The sequence below is a fragment of the Mirounga angustirostris genome, unplaced genomic scaffold (assembly GCF_029215605.1).
Source record: "Mirounga angustirostris isolate CCGP_5_RB_7025 unplaced genomic scaffold, mMirAng1.0.hap1 SCAF_6, whole genome shotgun sequence".
NCBI classification, from domain to species: Eukaryota; Metazoa; Chordata; class Mammalia; order Carnivora; family Phocidae; genus Mirounga; species Mirounga angustirostris.
This window is the reverse complement of record NW_026991714.1, coordinates 120,649,419-120,670,344: the sequence shown is the minus strand read 5'-3', so window position 1 is coordinate 120,670,344 and position 20,926 is coordinate 120,649,419. Positions and strand designations below refer to the sequence as shown.

At 38.3% G+C, this 20,926-nt stretch overlaps 1 protein-coding gene across 9 annotated transcripts in view; it reads left to right on the top strand.

The window, feature by feature from the left end:
• The window catches only part of CPEB3 (cytoplasmic polyadenylation element binding protein 3), a 202,846-nt gene that overhangs the window by 11,172 nt on the left and 170,748 nt on the right, over positions 1–20,926 (top strand). The window contains exon 1 of one of the 9 annotated variants that reach the window (XM_045878419.3): positions 18,200–20,060. The exons of the other annotated variants lie outside the window; for them this stretch is intronic. The gene's annotated coding sequence lies outside the window, so the exon portion shown is untranslated. Of the gene's footprint in view, positions 1–18,199; positions 20,061–20,926 lie in introns of those variants that run through there. 9 annotated transcript variants of the gene reach the window in all.

Sequence of the window (20,926 nt, the reverse complement as noted above, 5' to 3'; positions counted from 1 at the left end):
TCCTTTGATTCTCCAGTAGAATGACCTTTTAAGAAATGTAGAACTAAAAATAAAAGAAATGTAGAACTGATCATGAAAATCCTTCTGTGGCCTATTTTAAAGCCTGGTGAGAAAGAGCCAGTGAAAATCATAAATTTAAATTTAGCAATTTTGGAGAAAAGGGAATAATTAATAAATTGTACCTTCTAGAATCTCAGCTTCACAAGGGCAAGGACAGGGACCAAGGGACCATACCAGTTTTGTTCAATATTATATCCTCAATATCTAGCACAGAGCATGGCCAATGGCAGGTGTTCAGTAAATATTTATTGAAGTAAAAAAAGGAAGGAAGGAGGGAAGGAAGGAAGGAAGAAAGAGAAAGAAAGAAAGGAAGGAAGGAAAGGAGGATGGGAGGGAGGGAGAGAAAGAAAAGGACCCTTCTGGGGCTCCTGGGTTAAACGTCCCACTCTTGGTTTCAGCTCAGCATAGGATCTCAGGGTCGTGAGATAGAGCCCCATGTTGGGCCCTGCACTCAGTGTGGAGTCTGCTCAAGATTCTCTCTCCATCTCCCTCCCCCCATTCACAGGGGCAGGCGTGCCCATGCATGCACTCTCTCTCTCTCAAAAAAAGGACACTTCTAAGGCTATAATGAACCCTGTAATGTTTGATTGGAATTGGAGGTATCAATACAACTCATGATTTTATAGATATAGATAAACACAGATGTATGCATAAATATACTTTTTAGCTCTATCTGCTGAGAGAGCCTAAGGCAATGACACCCCAGAACCGGTGAATATACCAAGTGGTGTCTCAACCCAGGCTCTTTGGAGAAATTATCTCTTTGCTAATTCCAAACTGGAGCAGGAAAAGTACATGAGCTGGAACATCTGCAGTGCCAGAAAGTAGGGATGTGCTCAAAAAAAAGACCTAGCAATCAACCTGAAGGGATTTCCAATGGGACAGGGGACATTTTGAGCAACAAAATAATAATAGTAATGAATTACAACTCATGGAATAAAATATGAATCCATGAGTCATTACTGATAAATAAATGAATAAATCAGGGGAGAAGGAAAAAAATCTTCCTTAGAGTAGCATTGCAGCTAATGTAGAAGAGTTGATGAAAAGATTTCACCATTTGCAAATACCACAGAAATAAATGATGCAGGCAAGAATCATTAATGGATGCTAAAATTATTGGGTGAAAGTACATTGAGAAACAATATTCACATAGAAAATATATTCCCAAAGATGGGGTGCTTAGGAGGCTCAGGTGGTTAAATGTCCGACTCTTGATTTCAGCTCGGATCGTGATCTCATGGGTCGTGATCTCACGGGGTTGTGAGATGTGAGATCGAGCCCTGCGTCAGGCTCTGAGCTCAGTGGGGAGTATGCTTGAAGATTCTCTTCCTCTGTCCCTCCCCTGACTCACTCTCTCCCTCTTTCTCTCAAATAAGTAAATCTTAAAAAAAAAAAGTATCTTCCCAAAGATATTTAAGTAAAAAGTGAATAGTTTTACAGTGGAGAAACTGGCAGACACTACCTTAACCAAGTAATCAATGTTAACATCACAGTGGGACAAATCCACATCATTTTCCCTCTTAAATGATGCACTGAGAAGGACACAACATCACTTTTGTGGTATTATTGCCAAAAATGTATAACCTGAATTTGATCATGAGGAAACATTAGATAAACCATAATTGAAGTACATTCTATCTAATAACTGGCCAGTGCTTTTCAAAAGTGTCAAGGCCATGAAAGATAAGCACTGAGGAACTATCCCATATTAAAGGAAACTAAGGAGACATGACAATAAAACCAATATGTAATCCTGGATTCTGAGAAGGGACATTAGTTGGTAAAATAAGGTCTGTAAGTTAGATAATAAGTATTTAATCAATTGATTTTGATGATTTTACTGTGGTCATTTAAGTTGTTAACATTTGGAGAATGTGGTTGAAAAGTATAAGGAAATTCTTTTTATAATTTTGCAATTCTGAAATTATCTCAAAATGAAAGGATTTTTAAAAAAGCAAAATAAAATCCTACTTCTAATGGCTTTATATTGCCCTTGCTTACTTACCAGTTTCCCAACTGAACCCTAAGCTCCAGAATGTGGCTACTGGCTTTCTTCCTTAGTTCCTTGAGTACACTGTGCCACCTCCTCTCCAGAGCCTGAAGGTAGCCAGAAGCATGGTATTCTCTTTGCATAGAACATACTTCCTTTGAACTTTATCCTTTTGTTCTTCAAGGCTCATCTTGCTTACTTTAGAAAACATTCTGTCTTCCTAATACAGGTCTTGACATCATATGATTTCATACATCTGGTACTTTTTCATAGCATTTTTATCACAACTTCTATGAAATTATTTATCATGATATTGACTAAGGCCTCACTCACTGGAAATTAATGTTTATAAGAGATGGAGGGATTGTGTCTTCTTGCCCAAAGTTATTTCCCTAAAGCCTTATACAGGCTTTCAATGACAATTTGAGGAATTAATGCAAGTCACGCAGTGGAGCATTCCTCTAATCCCTGTAACAACTTGGGTGAGGGATGCCTGGGTGGCTCAGTTGGTTAAGCGTCTGCCTTCGGCTTAGGGCATGATCCTAGGGTCCTGGGATCGAGCCCCACATCAGGCTCCTTGCTCGGCAGGCTGCTGCTCCCTCTATCTGCCGCTCCCCCTGCTTGTGCTCTCTCTCTCACAGATTAAAAAAAAAATCTTAAAAAAAAAAAAACCGGGTGAAATTGGACACAGGAGACATTTTAGGTTTGAGGAGATGAAGGTGGGGACCAGAATTGGTGGCAGTGACAGAAGAGGATAGAGGAGTCTCATCACAGAAGGAGCCATATGAGTTGATAGAAGAGAAGGAAGAGTAAAAAATGGCTCAGGTTTAATCATCAACTGCATAAAGATGCACAATCGAAATGGCACTTGAGTCACGTTTCCAGCAGTATTTTTTAAAGTGTGTTCCTAAATATTTGAATATGAAGTCTGTTTATTTTTAATAAAAATGCTGTGTGCTAATAGTAAGATACTATATTACATAGTAAAACTTAGTGTTCTGGTGAAAATACTAATTAGCATGCCATATATATATATATATATATATTATATATATATATATATAATCATAATCCAATCCAGGATTACATATTGGTTTCATTGTCATGTCTCCTTGATATACTAAACTTTACTAGAGTATTTTAATTAAAATGCTATATACTCATGGTAAAATACTGTGCACCATGATAAACATTAAACAGTAAAACGGACTATATGAGAATACCTGAATATCCCTCTGTAGTGGATACTGTGATGCTTCAGTCCACATCCTCTCTTCATAGCTAAAGTGCTTATCCCATAGGTGATGGAAATACTAGTTCCTGAAGGTGTGAATGTGAAGCTTTGTTTTGTTTTTACTGGGAATTGCTTTAGGATGCAGGGAACTGCCTACTTTAGTTTGTGCTCCCTGGAGCCCACAGTCAGTGACTGGCTAATTTAAGATGCAAAGATTAAGCTTCCTTGCCTCATTTGAGGCAAGTCTGAGGGCCATTTCAGCTCCAGAGCTCATCACAAGGTCAGCTGAGTACTCAGTTGTAACCACTTTGGGGGTCAATATATTTCTCTTGACTCTTCCTGCCTTCTTCATTTCATTGTAGATGTATTTGCCAATTGTGTCCTATCTGCAATAAAACATTTGCATGCAAAACTTGGTCTCAGAATCTGCCTCCAAGGAACTCAACATATGACATGGTCTAATCTGCCTACCCCCTAAAGGTTGTGATCATTGGAACCTCTTTGTGTATGTGTATGTCTGGATATTCTACCCCAACACACAACTTCTAAAAGAAAGTCGTAAGAAATATAAAAAAAAAAAGTGCCCAAAGTAAATGTACAACTTGATGAATTTTCAAAACTTGGCAGTATTTTTTTTTAAGATTTTATTTACTTATTTGAGCTAGAGAGAGAGCGTGGGAGAGCGCACACACCAGCGGGGGGCAGGGGTAGAAGGAGAGGAAGAAGCAGACTCCCCACTGAGCAGGGAGCCAGACCCAGAGCTGGATCTTCAGGATCTGAGCTGAAGGCAGACACTGACTGAGCCACCCTGGTGCCCCTCTGCAGTATTTTTATGAAAGAAAGAACAAGGAAAGGATTTTGGATAGTGTGAGAACCACTTATATTTACAACTTCCTCATGGTGGAAATTTTGAGAGAGGGGTGTATTGCCAAGGGAAGTTGGAAGTTTCTCAGATTTTAAAGATTTTATTTATTTATTTGAGAGAGAGAGAATGAGAGACAGAGAGCATGAGAGGGAGGAGGGTCAGAGGGAGAAGCAGACTCCCTGCCCAGCAGGGAGCCCGATGCGGGACTCGATCCTGGGACTCCAGGATCATGACCTGAGCCGAAGGCAGTCGCTTAACCGACTGAGCCACCCAGGCGCCCCAGTTTCTCAGATTTTAAAAGAGTAGTTATCTTTTGGTTGACTGCAGTGCACTCTGAAATGAGGGGAACATTCTAAGTCTATAACACATTTAGGTGAAAAGGGGAAAATAATGAGTATGAGGAACCAGCAGAGAGACTGTGAATCATTTCACTAGGAAGAGAGAGAAAAAGATGATCTTCCAGAAAGTCAAATATCTATAAGTCAAAAATGTCAAAATATTACTAAAAATTTGAGTAACCAAGATTTTCCTATGAATCAAACTTAATACTATTTATAGCTCAACCTAAGCTCTTTATACTACTGTTTATTTTAAGGTAAAATTTCAAGAATCCATCCATGATTTTGTTCATCCGTGATAAACATAGCTTTTCACTGAGGGTGTTCAGTTCACTTGCTATCTCTACCACCACCACCCTTGTCTTTTCTGGCCTGGATGATACAATAGCTGGCCTCCCAATCAACTCTGCTTCCACTCTTAGCCTAACTACAGTTCTCCACAGAGAACCACAGGTCTTTTTGAAGCTTAAAGCAGATCATGTCACTGTTTTGCTTAAGATTCTCCAAGGGATTCCCATCACACTTAGAAAAAAATCCAAAATCTTAACTTAGCCTAAAAGGCCCTACATGATCTGGCTCCTGCCTACCTTCCAGATCGCATCTTGTACCACTTTCCTCATTGTTTACTTGCTCTCTAGCTACAGTAGATTAGATGTTCCTCTAAAACGGGTCAGAAAACTAAGGCAGGGGCCAAATTTTGCCAGAGGCCTATTTTTATACTGCCAGAGGACTAAGAATGATTTGTACATTTCTAAAGGATTGTAAAACAACTACAACAACAAGAACAAAAACAGTTATATTCAGGAGAACTTATGTGACTTGCAAAGCCTATAATATTGACTGTGTGGCTCTTTTACAGAAAAAGTGTGCCAACCTCTGCTCTAAAGGCTTATTCCTCCGCTGTTAGGATCTGTTCATTAGCTGTTCCCTTTGCATCCTGCACCACCAGTCTTTGCATGGATGGGTCCTTTTAATTCAGGAGCGAGCTTAATTCAGGTGTCATTGAGACCTTTAATGATCATCTAATCTAAATATCCTACCAGATTCTCTCAGTCACATCACCCTTTTGTTCTTTTTAACACTTATATTTATCTGATATTTTCTTATTTATTTTTATTTTTCCAACAACCATTCCTCCCTTCCCCCGTGTAGGAAGAACTTTTCTTCCTTGTTTACTACTGTTGAGTGTTCTTGATCTTGCATTTGGATGGAAGAGAGCAATAGTGAATGTTGGGAGCCTACTGCATAGTAGGTGCTCAATAAATGTGTTGAATGAACGAATTTGTAGATTATTTCTGTAAATGAAATTTAGGGTTTGTGCTTTCTTTTTTTGTCCTCTCTTTTGTAGGGAGGACCTACAGTGCAAACAGCAATGAAGAGCCACTTTATAAAGGAGAGGCAGGGGCACCTGGCTGACTCTTGATCTTGGCATCTTGAGTTTGAGCCCCACATTGGGTGTAGAGATTACTTAAATAAATAAATAAACTTTAAAAAATGAAAAGGAGAGGCAAAACAATGTCTTCCCCTTAAGAGAACAGATAAACTTCTTTTCCTCCTCTCTGCTCTCCCTGGGAGAGACCATTTCTAGAAGAGTGGGATGTTTCAAAGGGATGTCTCAAGAACTTCTTATTTAAAAAAGAACAAAAAAGAGGAAGGAAAACCTTTCTTCTTTTCATTTTTTCTTTTGAGAGAAGAGTTTTTCAGAATAATAAGACTAATTGAGGTCTCATTCTCTAAGAGACTCTCAGGCTTTTTGGTGAAGATGGGTTTAACACTAAGATGAGCCAGGCCTGGGCTCAAAAGAAAAGCCAAGAATTCTCTGAATAGGGCTTGTTCTCAGTGATCAGGTATGGAGGAGAAAGATAAACAACCACAGGTCCTAGATTTTTCTGGAGTTTATTTAAGATTATTAGACCACATGTTTTCACTTTTGTTTGGAAACTATATGGTTACTAAAGTAAGAAGCAGTGGGAGGCAGAAGCCTGATTGTAAAGAAGAAAATGTGGGCACTGGTGTAAGTCCTCTGGGTTGTGGCTGAGTATGGCAGGAGGTAAGGGATAAGAGTTAGGCTTTAGAGGTTGAGTTTGGGAGTCAAAATAGACCTGAGCTTATTCATTTACAACTTACGTCACCTTGGGCAAATTATTTAGCATTTATAAGCCCTGGTTTCCTTATGTAAAAATGAGAATGATAGCTTCTGTCTTTTTAGAGTTATTATGAAATGGATTAACTGATAAGGCATATAAAATGCCTAACTAGATGCCTACATAGACTAAGTGATCAGTTAGTATGAATATCATCATCATCATCATCATCATTGTCATCACCAGATGATGAAGAAATTCTCTCAATCCACTGATTTTGGAGCTAATAATAAAATCTATATCCTGTGGCACTTTAAGAATATGTCCCACTGTACTCTGCTTCCATAGTAGGGAACACAGGATATAGAAAGAGGTGGGATAAGAAATGTCTGGATAGCAAGATCGTTTTTGCTACAAGAAGCATGGGCTTAACATAGGTCATTTGACTCCCAATATTAAGTGGAAAGGAGACAAGCAAATCTGTACTTGAGTGTAGACCTTCCAGATAAATACATCTGCCTGTCAGTATTAGCTTTGGATTTCATACACTGACCTTTACTGCTTTATAGTTTATTAAAAATGCCCTCATATACACTAATATAATTCTGATTTAGGTAGGGCAGCTGTTACTATAATCTCTATTTAATTCTAGAGGAAACAAAGACTGAGAAATTGAGAAGATGGGTTTTAGAATCATATTGCAGGGTTTAAATCCTGGCTTCTCCACTTACCAACAGTGTAACCTAGGGTAAGTTACTTGGACTTGCAGAGCCTCAATATTTTCATCTCTGAAATGGGGATAATGAAGGTACATAACCTCTTAGGGTTGTGTGCAGTTATTCATCATGTAAACAAAGTACATGACAGAGCAAATAGTATGTACTTAATAAATATTTGTGTTTGTTATTTCCTAGGGTCAGGCAGCTAACAAGTGGTAATGCTGGTGTCTAAATTTAGATAATTGGATTTGATATCCAATGTCCTTTCCACACACCACCTCCCATAATATTAATAATGTTGATTCCCTGCCACTGTGATGATGTATGATCCATTAACATTAGAGCAGGTGGTCCAATTTGTTTTTCCAAAAGTGATAGGAGATCTGTCTAAACTATCCCTCTTGGTACAGTTGGCACACATCTCTGATTCTCAGTTTCCTCAATAAGAGAACAGCTATGACCTCAGGACAGAGCTACACCAAAAAGCTCTGGATTTTGGTTCAGCTGTTTGTAGCAAAGTGCTGAAGATACTGGTCTGCCACATGAGAAGACAGAGATAGCCTGCATTAAACTGAGCCAATGGGAGACTTGTAGTGTAGTTGAAAAAGTATGTTATCTAGTGAGTTGGAAGACCTGAATTCTAATCTTAGATCCACTACTTAACTATATCTTGAAACATCTTTGAACCTGGGCTTCCACATCTTTATTTTTTATTTTTCTAGCTTTATTTAGTATAATTGACATCCACAAACTTTAAAGTGGGGATCCCAACAGTTATCCTTGGGACTGTTACCTGTTCATACAGTCCCTTTGTAGAAATTAGGAATAGGTGCCTTTTTTCCCAAGTAGATGCAGCTCTGCATTAAGGTTTATGGGCTGGGTGAGCAGAACATGGACTAGATTTCATTCTCCACTAGCCTCGGAAGCTAGCCTTCTGGTGCATTGCACAATCTGCAGAAGTGAATGTAAGGGCCCTATGCTGTCTATTCACTGCGCAGGGCTGTTAACATCAAGTGAGATAATAAAAGTGAAAGAGTTTGGTAAAGTCTAATCTCCTCTGTGAATGTAAGGCACTGATATTACACAAACACCATTTGGTTTCAAATACTAGGACCCAAGGGCTACCTGGGTAGACATACTGACTGTTACCCTTCCTTTTGTTGTGATGATCCCTCTGATTGTTAACTTGTACAGCATCTATAAATTACTGGCTGTTAAAGCAGATTATGGCAAAGAAAGATTCTCTCCATCACTTTCAGGCCTGGACCAGTCTTGCTCTTGAGATCCTTAAAGACCAAAATCAGTTCTTTTGATGATTCATTCTCTTGAAGACATGTTGTTTTTAGAACACCTTGGAGTGGGACTGGGTCTTGCCCATGAGTGGAATTTGGAATCCTTTGGTTAGAGATTATCTCTGGTTTTCAGGCAAAGGTCATTGTATAAAAGCTTTGTATCAATGGGAGAAAGAAAAGTTGCTGAGCCACAATTTTCCCTCTTTTCATACCTTTGAAGCCCAAGCTGTGTCCTAGGCTGTATTGATCAAGTAGGACAAGAGGATCTGCTTGTATGAGTCACTAACAAAAAGACAGCTTTAGAATTAGACAAAGCTTAAATTAGGTCCTAGGATCTGGCATTTACTAGTTTTGTAACTCGGACAGGTAAATCACCTTTCTAAGTTTCCATTTTTGTCATCTGGAATTAGGGACATTAACAGTATTTATCTCATGGGTTTTTTGCAAGGATTAAATGAACTAATATGTAGAAAGCACTTGGCATTTTATCTAGCACACAGTATGTGTTCCATAAATGTTAGCTCTTATTAGTAAGCTCCCTGCAAAATACTCTACCAGACTTTGTTGTGCCTTCCCAAGAAGCTTAGAGAAAAGATAAATAGAAATGCAAAGCAATAAATGCATGATACAGATAGATGCTATTGTCAGGAACTGGTGTTTGAAGGAGGCTCTGAAGAAAGGTGAGATTAGGATAAGTAGAAGGGATGAGGAGGGCATTCCATATGGGATCAGTAACATTGGCAAGCTTCAGACCTTGAGTCGACCACCTTGCTTGGAGAAGTGGGAATAATACTATTTGGGAACATAGGTTAGGATTAGAAGGGAAGAGCCCTAAATACTAGGGTAAATGGTTGACCCTTGTTCTATAGATAATGATAAGTGACACGATGAACCTTGTGCATGGAAATGTCTAGCAGGTGGTTGGAAAGCTCTTAGGAAAATGCTCCTATCCATAGCTAAAACTTCGGGAATAGAAGTTGAAACTGTGGAAGCTGGGGTATGGTACCTCTCAGGCCAGCTCCCTGAGTGGTGCCTGTTGATTCCAATTTAGTGAGGGTGGCTTTTGAACAGCATTTAAAGTGAAATGGTGAAGCTGTCAGGAGATTTGAAGACAACTTAAAACATTAACTGGGGAAGGTTTGCTTCTCTGAAGTCTTCTGAAAGACCATGTGGCCTCTTAGAATAATTTTTTAATGGAAATTTAAAATATAAAATGAAATTAGTATAGTGGGAGAAAAATGACCCATTTAAGCTTAATTATATTTTCTGAAATTATTCTGCAATTTTTACATTCTTCAGAGGGTTCTTATGACTGAGTTACCATGATGAGAGTAGGAAAATGAATAAGATCTAGTAAAGGGAGGTATGCTGTATCAAATCAGCAAGTTTATTTATTTGTTTTTAAAGATTTTATTTATTTGAGGGAGAGAGTGAATAAGAGAGAGTACGAGCAGGGGCAGAGGGAGAGGGAGAAGCCAACTCCCCGCTTAGCAGGGAGCCCCAACACAGGGCTCCATCCCAGGACCCTGGGATCATGACCTGAGCCGAAGGCAGACTTAGCCAACTGAGCCACCCAGACACCCCAGGGCACTTTTTTTTTAAGAGTATAAATTTAGGGGCACCGGGTGGCTCAGATGGTTGGGCGTCTGCCTTTGGCTCAGGTCATGATCCCAGGGTCCTGGGATCAAGCCCCGCATCGGGTTCCTGGCTCAGCAGGGAGCCTGCTTCTCCCTCTCCCTCTGCATCTCCCCCGGCTTGTGCTCTCTCTCTCTCTCTATCTCTGTGTCTCAAATGAATTAAAAAAAAAATCTTTAAGAAAAAAGAGTACAAATTTAGTTACTCTGTAAGTTCACAGATTTTTATTTTAAAGATTTTATTTTTAAGTAATCTCTATATCCAACATGGGGCTTGAATTTACAACCCCGAGATCAAGAGTCACATGCTTTCCTGACTGAGCCAGCCAAGCGCCCCAGTTCACAAATATTTGATGTGTAAAACCTTTTATATAAAAATGTCTGGGCCACTCTGCATTATTTAGATCCAAGATGAATACAGATACATAAAATATATATGGATATTTTTAAATTGAGGTATAATTGACATAGAACATTATATTAGTTTCAAGTGTACATGATCAATATTTGTATATATTGCAAAATGATCACCACAATAAGTTATTATCTATTACCATACATAGTTACAACTTTTTTTCTTATGGTGAAAACTTTTAATGTCTACTCTCTTAGCAACTTTCACATATGCAATACAATATTGTTAACTATCGTCACCATGTTGTACATTACAGCCCTAGGACTTATTTTATAACTGGAAATTTGTACCTTCATGAATATTTGGTTTTAAAATAAAATTAATTACTGGGGTGCCTGGGTGGCTCAGTCGGTTAAGCGTCTGTCTTTGGCTCAGGTCACCATTCCAGGGTCCTGGTATTGAAGTATTTCCCGCTTCGGGCTTCTTTCTCAGCGGGAAACCTGCTCCCCCATCTCCCTCTGCTGCAGTTCCTCTTTCTTGTGCTCTCTGTCAAATAAAATCTTAAAAAAAATAAAATTAATTACAATCAAAGTCTAGAAACATAAGAAACATAGATGAAGTGTGTTCATGTTTTTTTTTAATGGAATACACACATATACACATTGACGTGTCTTTTGAAATGGAATCTCCAGTTAATAAACATAGGCTGTAAGTATACAAACTTATCTGTAGTATTTCCTGATCACATGAAGGTATGATGAAGAATGACGAAAGTATTGAATATATCAGGATGCTGGAAGAGACTTAATTTGGCATATCAAAAGAATAGAGACTTTTTTACATTAGGTTGTTATCAGAACAGTAACTATATTATTATTCCTTGTTATATACACTAATCATGCATTGTTTTCATATTAGAAGGTTATTTCTGCAGTAACTATAAACTGCCACCTTTTATTTATTTTTTAAAGATTTTTTTTATTTGAGGGAGAGAGAGCAGTGCTCCCAAGTAGGGGCGGGGCAAAGGGAGAGGGAGAAGCAGACTTCCCGCTGAGCAAGGAGCCCTATGCTGCACGCGATCCCAGGACCCTGGGTTCATGATCTGAGCGGAGGGCAGCTGCTTAACCAACTGAGCCCCTCAGGCGCCCCTGCTGCAACCTTTTAAAAACAATTTGTTAATATGTATCTAAGGCCTTAAGGTTATGCCTTTCAACCAAGTAACTTTTTCTTTAGAAATATGGCTTGAAGAAACACTGAGTTTGGAAAATAGTGAAAATTAAAACAAAATTAAAAAACAAATTAAATGTCCTGTGATAGGAGAAAGAGTAGATTAATTCCACCAAGATATGGAATATCTTCATTAAACATTAAATATAGCGTCATTAAACATAATGTCTTTGAAATACTTTTAATGGCAAAAGAATTTCTCTTCACCTAACATTAAAGAAGTGCTCTCAGTCTCTATAATTTGAGGTAAAAACCTTGTTCTTTGATTTGGTCAACAAACTTTTTTTTTTTTTTTTTTAAGATTTTATTTATTTATTTGAGACAGAGAGAGAGAGAGCACATGAGAGAGGGGAGGGTCAGAGGGAGAAGCAGGCTCCCTGCCGAGCAGGGAGCCCGATGCGGGACTCGATCCTGGGACTCCAGGATCATGACCTGAGCCGAAGGCAGTCGCTTAACCAACTGAGCCACCCAGGCGCCCTGGTCAACAAACTTTTATCCAGCAAACTTTTATCTCTAAGTTTAGGCCCAGTGCCTGGGTTACAAAGATGAATAGAGTCCTGATCCTGGAGCTTTTCTAGGAAAGGTAGGTGTATAAACAGATAATTACACCAAAGAATGAAGAATGTAGGGACACGTGGGTGGCTCAGTCAGTTAGGCGTCTGCCTTCGGCTCAGGACATGAGCCTGGGGTCTTGGGATCAAGTCTTACGGATTGAGTCTCTTGGATCGAGTCTCACATTAGGCTCCTTGCTCAGTGGGGAGCCTGCTTCTCCCTCTGCCTGTGTTTGTGCTCTCTCTCTGTGACAAATAAATAAAATCTTAAAAAAAAAAAAGTATGAAGAATATTGTAATAGAGGTGTGTTTGTAATACAGGGGATGTAAAGGAGGGAATGGACAATTCAGCTTACGTGGCCAGGGAAAGCTTCAAAGAGGTGACATTTGAACTAGGTTCTACTGGGTGAGTAAGAGTAGGTTATCAAGAGGTAGAAAGGTATTTCAGGCAGAAGTAATATGTGCAGAGGCATTATAGTAGAAGAGCATAGTTCATTCAGGGACTGTCGTAGTTAGGTATGGCTGGGAAGAAGAGTAGAAGAAGAGTTAATTTTGTATTTTATCCTCTTGGCAGGGAAAAAATTATTTAAAAGTTTTAGGAAGTGGCATACCATAGTAAAACTGTATTTGAATGATTACTTGGGCTTTAGTGTGGAGGCCACATTTGAAAGGGTACTAGATGAGAGACATTGGGGTATTACCGCCATAGTCCAGGTGAACTGTAAAACTGGCTGCAAATGAAGAGGAGGGGATGTCAGGCCAAATTTAGGAGGCTGAATTAAGTTTTAGTGCCCAATTGGACTTGTTCCTAAGTGATAGAGAAGGGAAAAGACAAAACCATGTCCAGATTCCTAACTTGAGTGACTAGATGGGTGGTAGTCCCATTAAGTAGGATAAAGATAAGTAGACCAGAAATAAAGGCAGAAGCACATGTGGGAGAAGGATCCTCAGAGAAGTTGTTAGTTAAACAGTGGTTTGGAGCTTAGCAAAAAGATTTGCTCTGGAAACCTAGATGGCAGTGAACTCAGTTTCCCAGTTCATGAATATAACATTGTTCAGGGAGAGTGTAGAATTAGGAGAGCCCTAGGGGAAGCTCTGTTTAGTAGCCCGGAGACCAAAGAAACTTTAGAAGAACCAGGAAAGCAGTGCCTTCAAAGAAAATAGAATAGTGTTGTGTTAGGTGGCTACTGCTGTGTAACAAATTACCCCAAGCTTAATGGCTTAAAACAACACTCATTTATGACTTAACAGTTTTAGGGATCAGAAGTGTGATGCAGTATGACTGGGTTCTCTGTTCAGATTGTCAAATCTGCTTTCAAGCTTTGTCTTGTTGGCAGAATTGCAGTTACAGGACTAAGGTTCCTGTTGTCTTTCTAGCCTGGAATCTTGGAGGGCCATCTTAGAATTCTGCTTACCATGTGTTCTATGAAGGATGAATGGCAAATAAAATAAGAATTGAGAAGTGTTGGTCATTGGTGACTTTAGTAAGATCAGAAGCAAGAGCACTTTTAGCAGGATAGTAGGGGCAGAAACCACATGCAGTTAAGTTTGGGAGTCAACTGGAAATGAAAATAGAGCTAGGACCTAGAGGTTTCTTTCAAACTGCCTGTCTGGAATGGGAAGGAGAATGCTGGGAATAATTAACTAATGAGCTAGGTCTCAAGGAAAGTAGAAGGAATGAGCTCTAGACTATAGATGGAGTGATTAATTATGGACCTGTAGGGGAACTCAGCTTCCTCTGAGATAGAGGGGAAGGAAGTATGGTGGGGATTACAGATAAGTTTGTAAGGGGGGGGGGGCGGATTCTGCTGATAGGCAGCTGAGAAATTGAGGGCATTACTGTCTAATAGCCTCAGTTTTCTCTTACAAGTTAGAGAGAAGGTCAATAAAAAAAGCAGGTGAAGTTTTAGAATTGCTGCTTTGTGGCTAGGAGGCCTTTCATAAAATTGTTGAATGACTGAATGATCTCAAAGCTAATGGAGAGGCAAGAAACACGAAGAACTCCAAGTGCTCTCCAGATTGCCCACCAAACCACATTTGACTCACCTGGTTCCTTTTTTGCTCCTTTTTCTCTTGTGTTCTTAAACTTAGTCTGATCTAGAATTGTTTAATAGATCCTCGCTCAGAGGATGTGGATTTCCTATTTGTAAATTGCCTTAGGCTTTAACAATCTTAAAAGCTTTCTAGGTTACCTAGGGGATATCTAATTTACCATAGTTGACCACAATTATTTTTTACCTCCTTAGGTTGCAAGGTATTTCAAGTCCAGGGACTTTGGCTTTTTTCATCTTTGCATGTAGTGCCCATAACACAGGCTTGGCATTTAGGGAGCCCCCCATTTATTTCTCTAGCTTCATGACCTAGACTTAGGGCTCCTCTTTTAACTTGGCCAGATTGTGCTATTTTTTCTCTTTATCTTACAGAAGATAGTCTTTACAAATATATATGTAAGTTTTAGAAATTTAATGGAAATATAACAAAAATGCAGAAAAGTGCATAAATTATAAGTGTCCAGTTTTCTGAAATTTCAAAGTAAATACACCTGTGTAATAGCATCTAGTTTAAGAAATAGAGTATATCACCAGCATCCCTGCAGTCCCCTTTTATAAGTCCCCTGCCAATCGTTATTTCTCTGCAGAGCTAACCACTATGGTGAATTCTAACCCATAAATTAGTTTTATTAGAACTTTATATAAATCAAATCATATAATATGTCCTCTGCTCTGTGAGGCTTCACTCAGCATTGTATTCATGCAGTTCATCTATGTTGTTCTATAGAGTAAGAATCTCTTCATTATCTTTGCCTTATGATATTCCATTATATGAATCTACCACAAATTTACTTATCCATTTAATTGTGGATGGATATTTGGATTGTTTCCAGGTATAGGCTATTTCTGATTAATGCTGCTTTGAATATGTCTTTTGGTGAACATGTTTGCATTTTGGATACGTACCTATCTAGATGCAGAATTGCTGGGTCATAAGGTGTATGAATGTTGCTTTTTAAAAATTTATTTGAGATAGAGAGAGAGCACGTGCATGTACGCATGTGCCCACACATGCAGGAACAGGGAGGGGCAGAGGGAGAGGGAGAGAGAGTATAAGCAAGAGCACGCCATGGGGCTTGATCCCACCACCCCAAGATCACAACCTGAGACAGACCTGAGCCCAAACTGAGTCGGATGCTCAACTGACTGCACCACCCAAGCGCCCCTGAATGTTTGCTTTAATAGATCTTGCTAAATAGTTTTGTAATGTGGTTGTATATATTATTCTTCCACCAGCAGTGTTTGAGAATGAGTTGCTCCCACATCTTTGCTAATATATGGTATTATCTGCCTTTTCCAATTTAGCATTTTTGGTTTTATTTTATATTTCTTTGATGATTAGTGAGGTGATCATATGCTTTTTTTCCCCATATGTTTTTGAGCATTTGAATATCTTTGAAGTCACTTGTCTTTTTCTTTAGGATGTTTCCTATTAATTTATAAGGGTCCTTTATATATTCTGATTACAAGTCTTTTGTTGAAAAATGTACATACTGATATATTTCTCTCCATTCTATGAGTTTTCACTCTTAATTCTGTCCTTTGGTGAACAGGTGTTCTTAATTTAATTTGTTTAGTTTATTAAATTTTTCCTTTATGGTTAATGGTTTTGTGACCTGTTGAAAATTTGTTGCCTATTGCCAATGTCATGAAAATATTCTCCTATGTTCTTTTAAAGGCTTTATTGTTTACCTTTTATATTTAGACCTACAATCCATCTGGAATTGATTTTTGTGTATTGTGTGGCAAGGGTGAAAGTCTTTTTTTTGCTGTGTGGATATTCAGTTGACTTCAGTATCCTTTATTGAAAAAAAAAATCCTTTCACTATTATAGTGTTACTATTTTCATAAATCTGGTGATCATGCATATTTGGATCTGTTTATGGACTTTTAATTTTTTCCCTGTGTCTATTTGCTTATCCTTGTGCCAATAACCACAGCCTAATTACTATAGCTTTATAATAGGTCCTCATATCTAGTAGTGTAAGTCCTCTAGCTTTATTTTTTACCATCTAGATTGCCTTGGCATTCTTGGCCCTTTGCACATAAAGGTAACTTTAATCCAACAAGTATTTACTGAATACGTACTTCTTAGGTGCTAGGCACAGTGATAAGATGTTGGGAACATAGCTATCAATATGATAGGCCTGGTCCTCTCCTTAGTTGGGAAAGTGACTCACATAGAGTGAGGTGAGAAAATAGCCTAGGATAGAGTCCTGAGGAATATTTAAAGTCAGCAAAGAAGACTGAAAGCTAAGGAGAGAGAGCAACAGCATGTCAGAGGGCACATAACCCCAAATGTGAAAAACAAAAACAAAAAACAAGAAAGGACAGCATGAAAGGAAGCAAAGGGAAAAGTATATCTAAAGGTTGGTCAGCTATGTCAGTGTTGCTGCAAGATCAAGCAAGATAAAGACTGACAAAACATCCACTGGATTTAGCTCTAGGTGCTATTGTGAACTTAAGCAGTTTCGGGGGTGGGGGTGTCTTTATTAGACTGTAAAGTCTTAGATGAGAACAAAGTTCCCTGGTCAATTAGTGCAATTTCATGATGATAATCAAATGATCTACATATAGTGCTCCCCACCAAAAATGGCTTTCTGTTTTATACCACTCCCTTTCATATCCATTCATGCAGCTGAAGAAAAAGTAATTGCTCTTCTAAATGGAGAATAATTTTATACTTATTCAAAACTTGGCTGTTTTAGATAATCAAAAACTGTATTTCATCTATCCATTCATTTATTTATTCATCTATTCATTCATTCAGCAAACATCTATGGAGCAACCACCAATTACCCAGGAGTCATAAACACTGTGCTAGAGATATAATTAGGGAAGGAATGGAAGCCTAGAAAGATGTATTATTTGACCCATGTATATCCCAATGAGTTAACTCTGCAGTCTCTATTTTTACAGCTTTCCATGACTATTCAAAGGGATATAAGGTTAAACTCTGTGACCTGAAGACAAAATTTTAGAAAGTTCTTCCTTTCTGGTTAAATAAAAAACAGGATTTCAGTAGAGGTCTTTATCCTTGTTGGGGGTCATCCTGTAATTTGTTGTTTGCTTGACATTTATTTACACCTTGGTAGTTATGTTTGAGTCATTTTCTTGTTCTTTTTTACTTTTTTAAAAGATTTTATTTATTTGAGAGAGAGAGAGCACGAGGTGGGGGAGGAACAGAAGGAGAAGCAGACTCCCCATTGAGCAGGGAGCCCAACTCGGGGCTCGATCCCAGAGCCCTGGGATCATGACCTGAGCCGAAGGCAGGCGCTTAACTGACTGAGCCACCCAGGTGCCCTGAGTCATTTTCTTTTTAGATTTGAATGCTCATTTTAGGAAAGGAAGAGCAGAAATTACTTCATTTTCAAATACAATAAAATTACATTAAGTATGGGCAGTGGTAATTACTGATTGCCATTTATCATGGGTCAGGGCCAAAGTTTATTTTTCTCTATTGTATGAATTATTATTAGACCTGCACTTGGGGTCAGGTGGATAAATAAATGCCCAAGTAAACTGCTTTCAAGCACACCTGAATAACTTAAGAATTTCTACCAATAAAATCTTGACATATTAATTATAAATAATTTTATTTATTTTTAAATATTTATTTGAGAGAGAGAGAGAGCAGGAGCAGGGGGAGCAGCAGCAGAGGGCAAGGGAGAAGCAGACTCCCCGCTGAGCAGGGATCCCGACACGGGACTTGATCTCAGGACCCTGGGATTATGACCTGAGCCGAAGGCAGATGTTTAATCGACTGAGCTACCCAGGTGCCCTAATTACAAATAATTTTAAAAATCTATTCTTTAAAAACAAGTCTTTGTAAGGATTTTATGAGGGAACTTTTTTTTTTTTAACCTAATTGATGTATTTGAAAATATGGAAGTTTGGTAGGTTAGGGAAATCTTCAGGAATAAGATTAACCTTGAGTGATCCTGACAGACTCCGGAATGCAAATGGTAAGTACAGCACATTGGCAGAAGTGAAGCTTTCCTTAGGAGAGCAGAGGAAGAGAAAAAATGGGGAATATAAAATAAGTTCATAGTAGGAATAAGAAGGCCATTTAGTTCTTTTAAAAAGAGCGTTTCATAGGTTGATTCACAATAGTTTTTTTTTCCTCTTAAATTATTTTGGTTTTTTCCTTAGACATAACTAGAAAAAAGACCACTAACACTGCAAATTGGTAGTCTCTGGTAATACTTTAATTCTAATTGGCAAAGAAAGGAAATAGAGAATTAGGACAGTTTTAAATGATTCTTAACATTTTTTGGTTCCCAGTTCAATCAGCATAGTCATCAACCGACATTTACTCTGAACCCCTTGGGTGAGTGGCATTGAACCAAATCCCACAAACAATAATATCTTCGGGCACCTGGGTGGCTCAGTTGGTTGGGCAACTGCCTTCTGCTTGGGTCGTGATCCCGGGGTCCTGGGATCAAGTCCCTCATCCAGCTTCCCTTGCTCTGTGGGGAGCCTGCTTCTCCCTCTCCCTCTGCCTGCCATTCCCCCTGCTTATGCTGTCTCTCTGTCAAATAAATAAATAAAATCTTAAAAAAAAAAAGAAATATCTTCTGCCTATGTGAACAAACTGGTAGTTGAACTATTGCTCTCAGAAGCTGTGGATAATAAGGGTTGATGCTAATATGTTGTGAGATTCCAGTCTTGGGGTCATGAGGTTAAGAAAGGAAAAATACACAATGAAAAAATTTTTTTTTGAAAAATAGAAACCGTATTTACTTTTTATGTTGAATAAAGAAGTCACTGTCCTATGCAATGAAACATTAAATGTCAAATTATTTTTTAATATTTCACCAAATATTATTTTAGCTTAAAAGAGTTGAATTTTATTTGATTGATCATTGTATGAATAATGCAAAGTAAACTTTCATTTTGACAAGTAAAATAAGGAGGTGAGTTGATTCAGAGCATATCAAGTAGAATCTTAAGTGATTTATGCCTTCACTGAAAACTCAAATACAAAGAAATCTTGGTGGATAAGATGTCAGAAATTTGTGACTGAAACCTATTTTTTACCTGATCTCCATGGTTAATATCACATTTAATATTGCGGTATTTTTCATTCTATAGTACTAAAAATGTTTCTTTAAAGAATGATCAGATTTTAAGTATTTATCTTTTCCTGGTAGTCCTCCCTCCTTTTCTAATCCCTCCCTACCCAATCTCTTTTTGCTCCGGTAGGGTTCCTATTGCTGGCTACCCAGTCATTACCATTCTAATACCATTTAAGGTAGCTCTGCTGGGTTTATTCATTTTGAGTCCTTCAATCCAGTTTCTCTTTGAACCTGGATTCCTAAATCAAGTTGACAAACCAGTTTATTTTTCTCCCTTTTCATTTCAACAATTCGTGATTCAGATTGGTAGGAAAATATAATGTAATCCGGGCACAACCTCTTCCCCTTGGAATCAGTATTTGCGAGGCTTCCTCCTTTCCTTGGCTGAACGTGCTTAAGTCAGGCAGAGTACCTAGTGAAGGACTTCAGCCCCCACAGTTCCCTGTGTGCGCATGCCCTCTCTTCTTACAGTTGTCAAAGTGCTTTTGCCAGAGCGGTCACATAATCAACCTGAAAGAAGAAAATAAATACTGTACACTTTTTTAATTTTATCGATCCTTAAAAACTGGACACTCAAAGGTAACTGCTACTAAGAATTTGTTACTTGAGATTGGGTGATTGCATGTAAAGGAAGATCTATTGTGTGTGTGATGGGGGAGGGGAAGGAGGTATCTATTTCTCGGACTTCGCTGTAAATAAGAAAAAAGAAAAAAGAAAAAAGAAAAAAAGAAACACACCCAAACAAACTATACAAGCAGTTACCGAGAGACATTGCATTTTAACTTCGTAAATGTTATTTTAATCTATTGCTTTCCTTTTGTTTAAAAGGGTCTTATTTATTAAAGATGGGTCTTGACCTTGACAGAGTGAATTTATGCAGAAAGTGAAATTTATCTCTTTAAGGAGTGTTGAGAAGAGAAATGGGTGTTCCTGGTATGATAAAATTTTTTAAATTCAGTAAATATATTAATTATAGCCTTCATAAAAGATTGAGTCCAGCTTACTTTTTAGTTTTTTTGCTATAGTGTAGCATTAATTTTTCCATCAAGAGCATGTAGTCTAAACTGAAGGCATTAACAAAAAGCATCGATACAAGCATTGGGAAAGCTGAGTGATATTAAAATAATAATCAAATGCATATTTCAGCCATGATGATATGGCTATTGTAAAGATAATTCTAGCCCACTGGAAGCAACTCAGATCCCAGATTATAATGGTTTACTGCAGCACTGCTTAAACCAAGTATGAAAATGTCTCTTTCTATGACCATTTCCTTCGGCAGCGATAGAACTTTGTGCTGTTGTGAATACAAGCTTTGCTTGCCTCTTTGTGTCATATTTTACAATACTAATCAAAGCCATTGTTTTAGACCAAGGGAACTGAGGAACATAAAATCAATATGTAGGTTTTATTGGTAGTAGCTGGCAACTTGTGAGGTATATTGG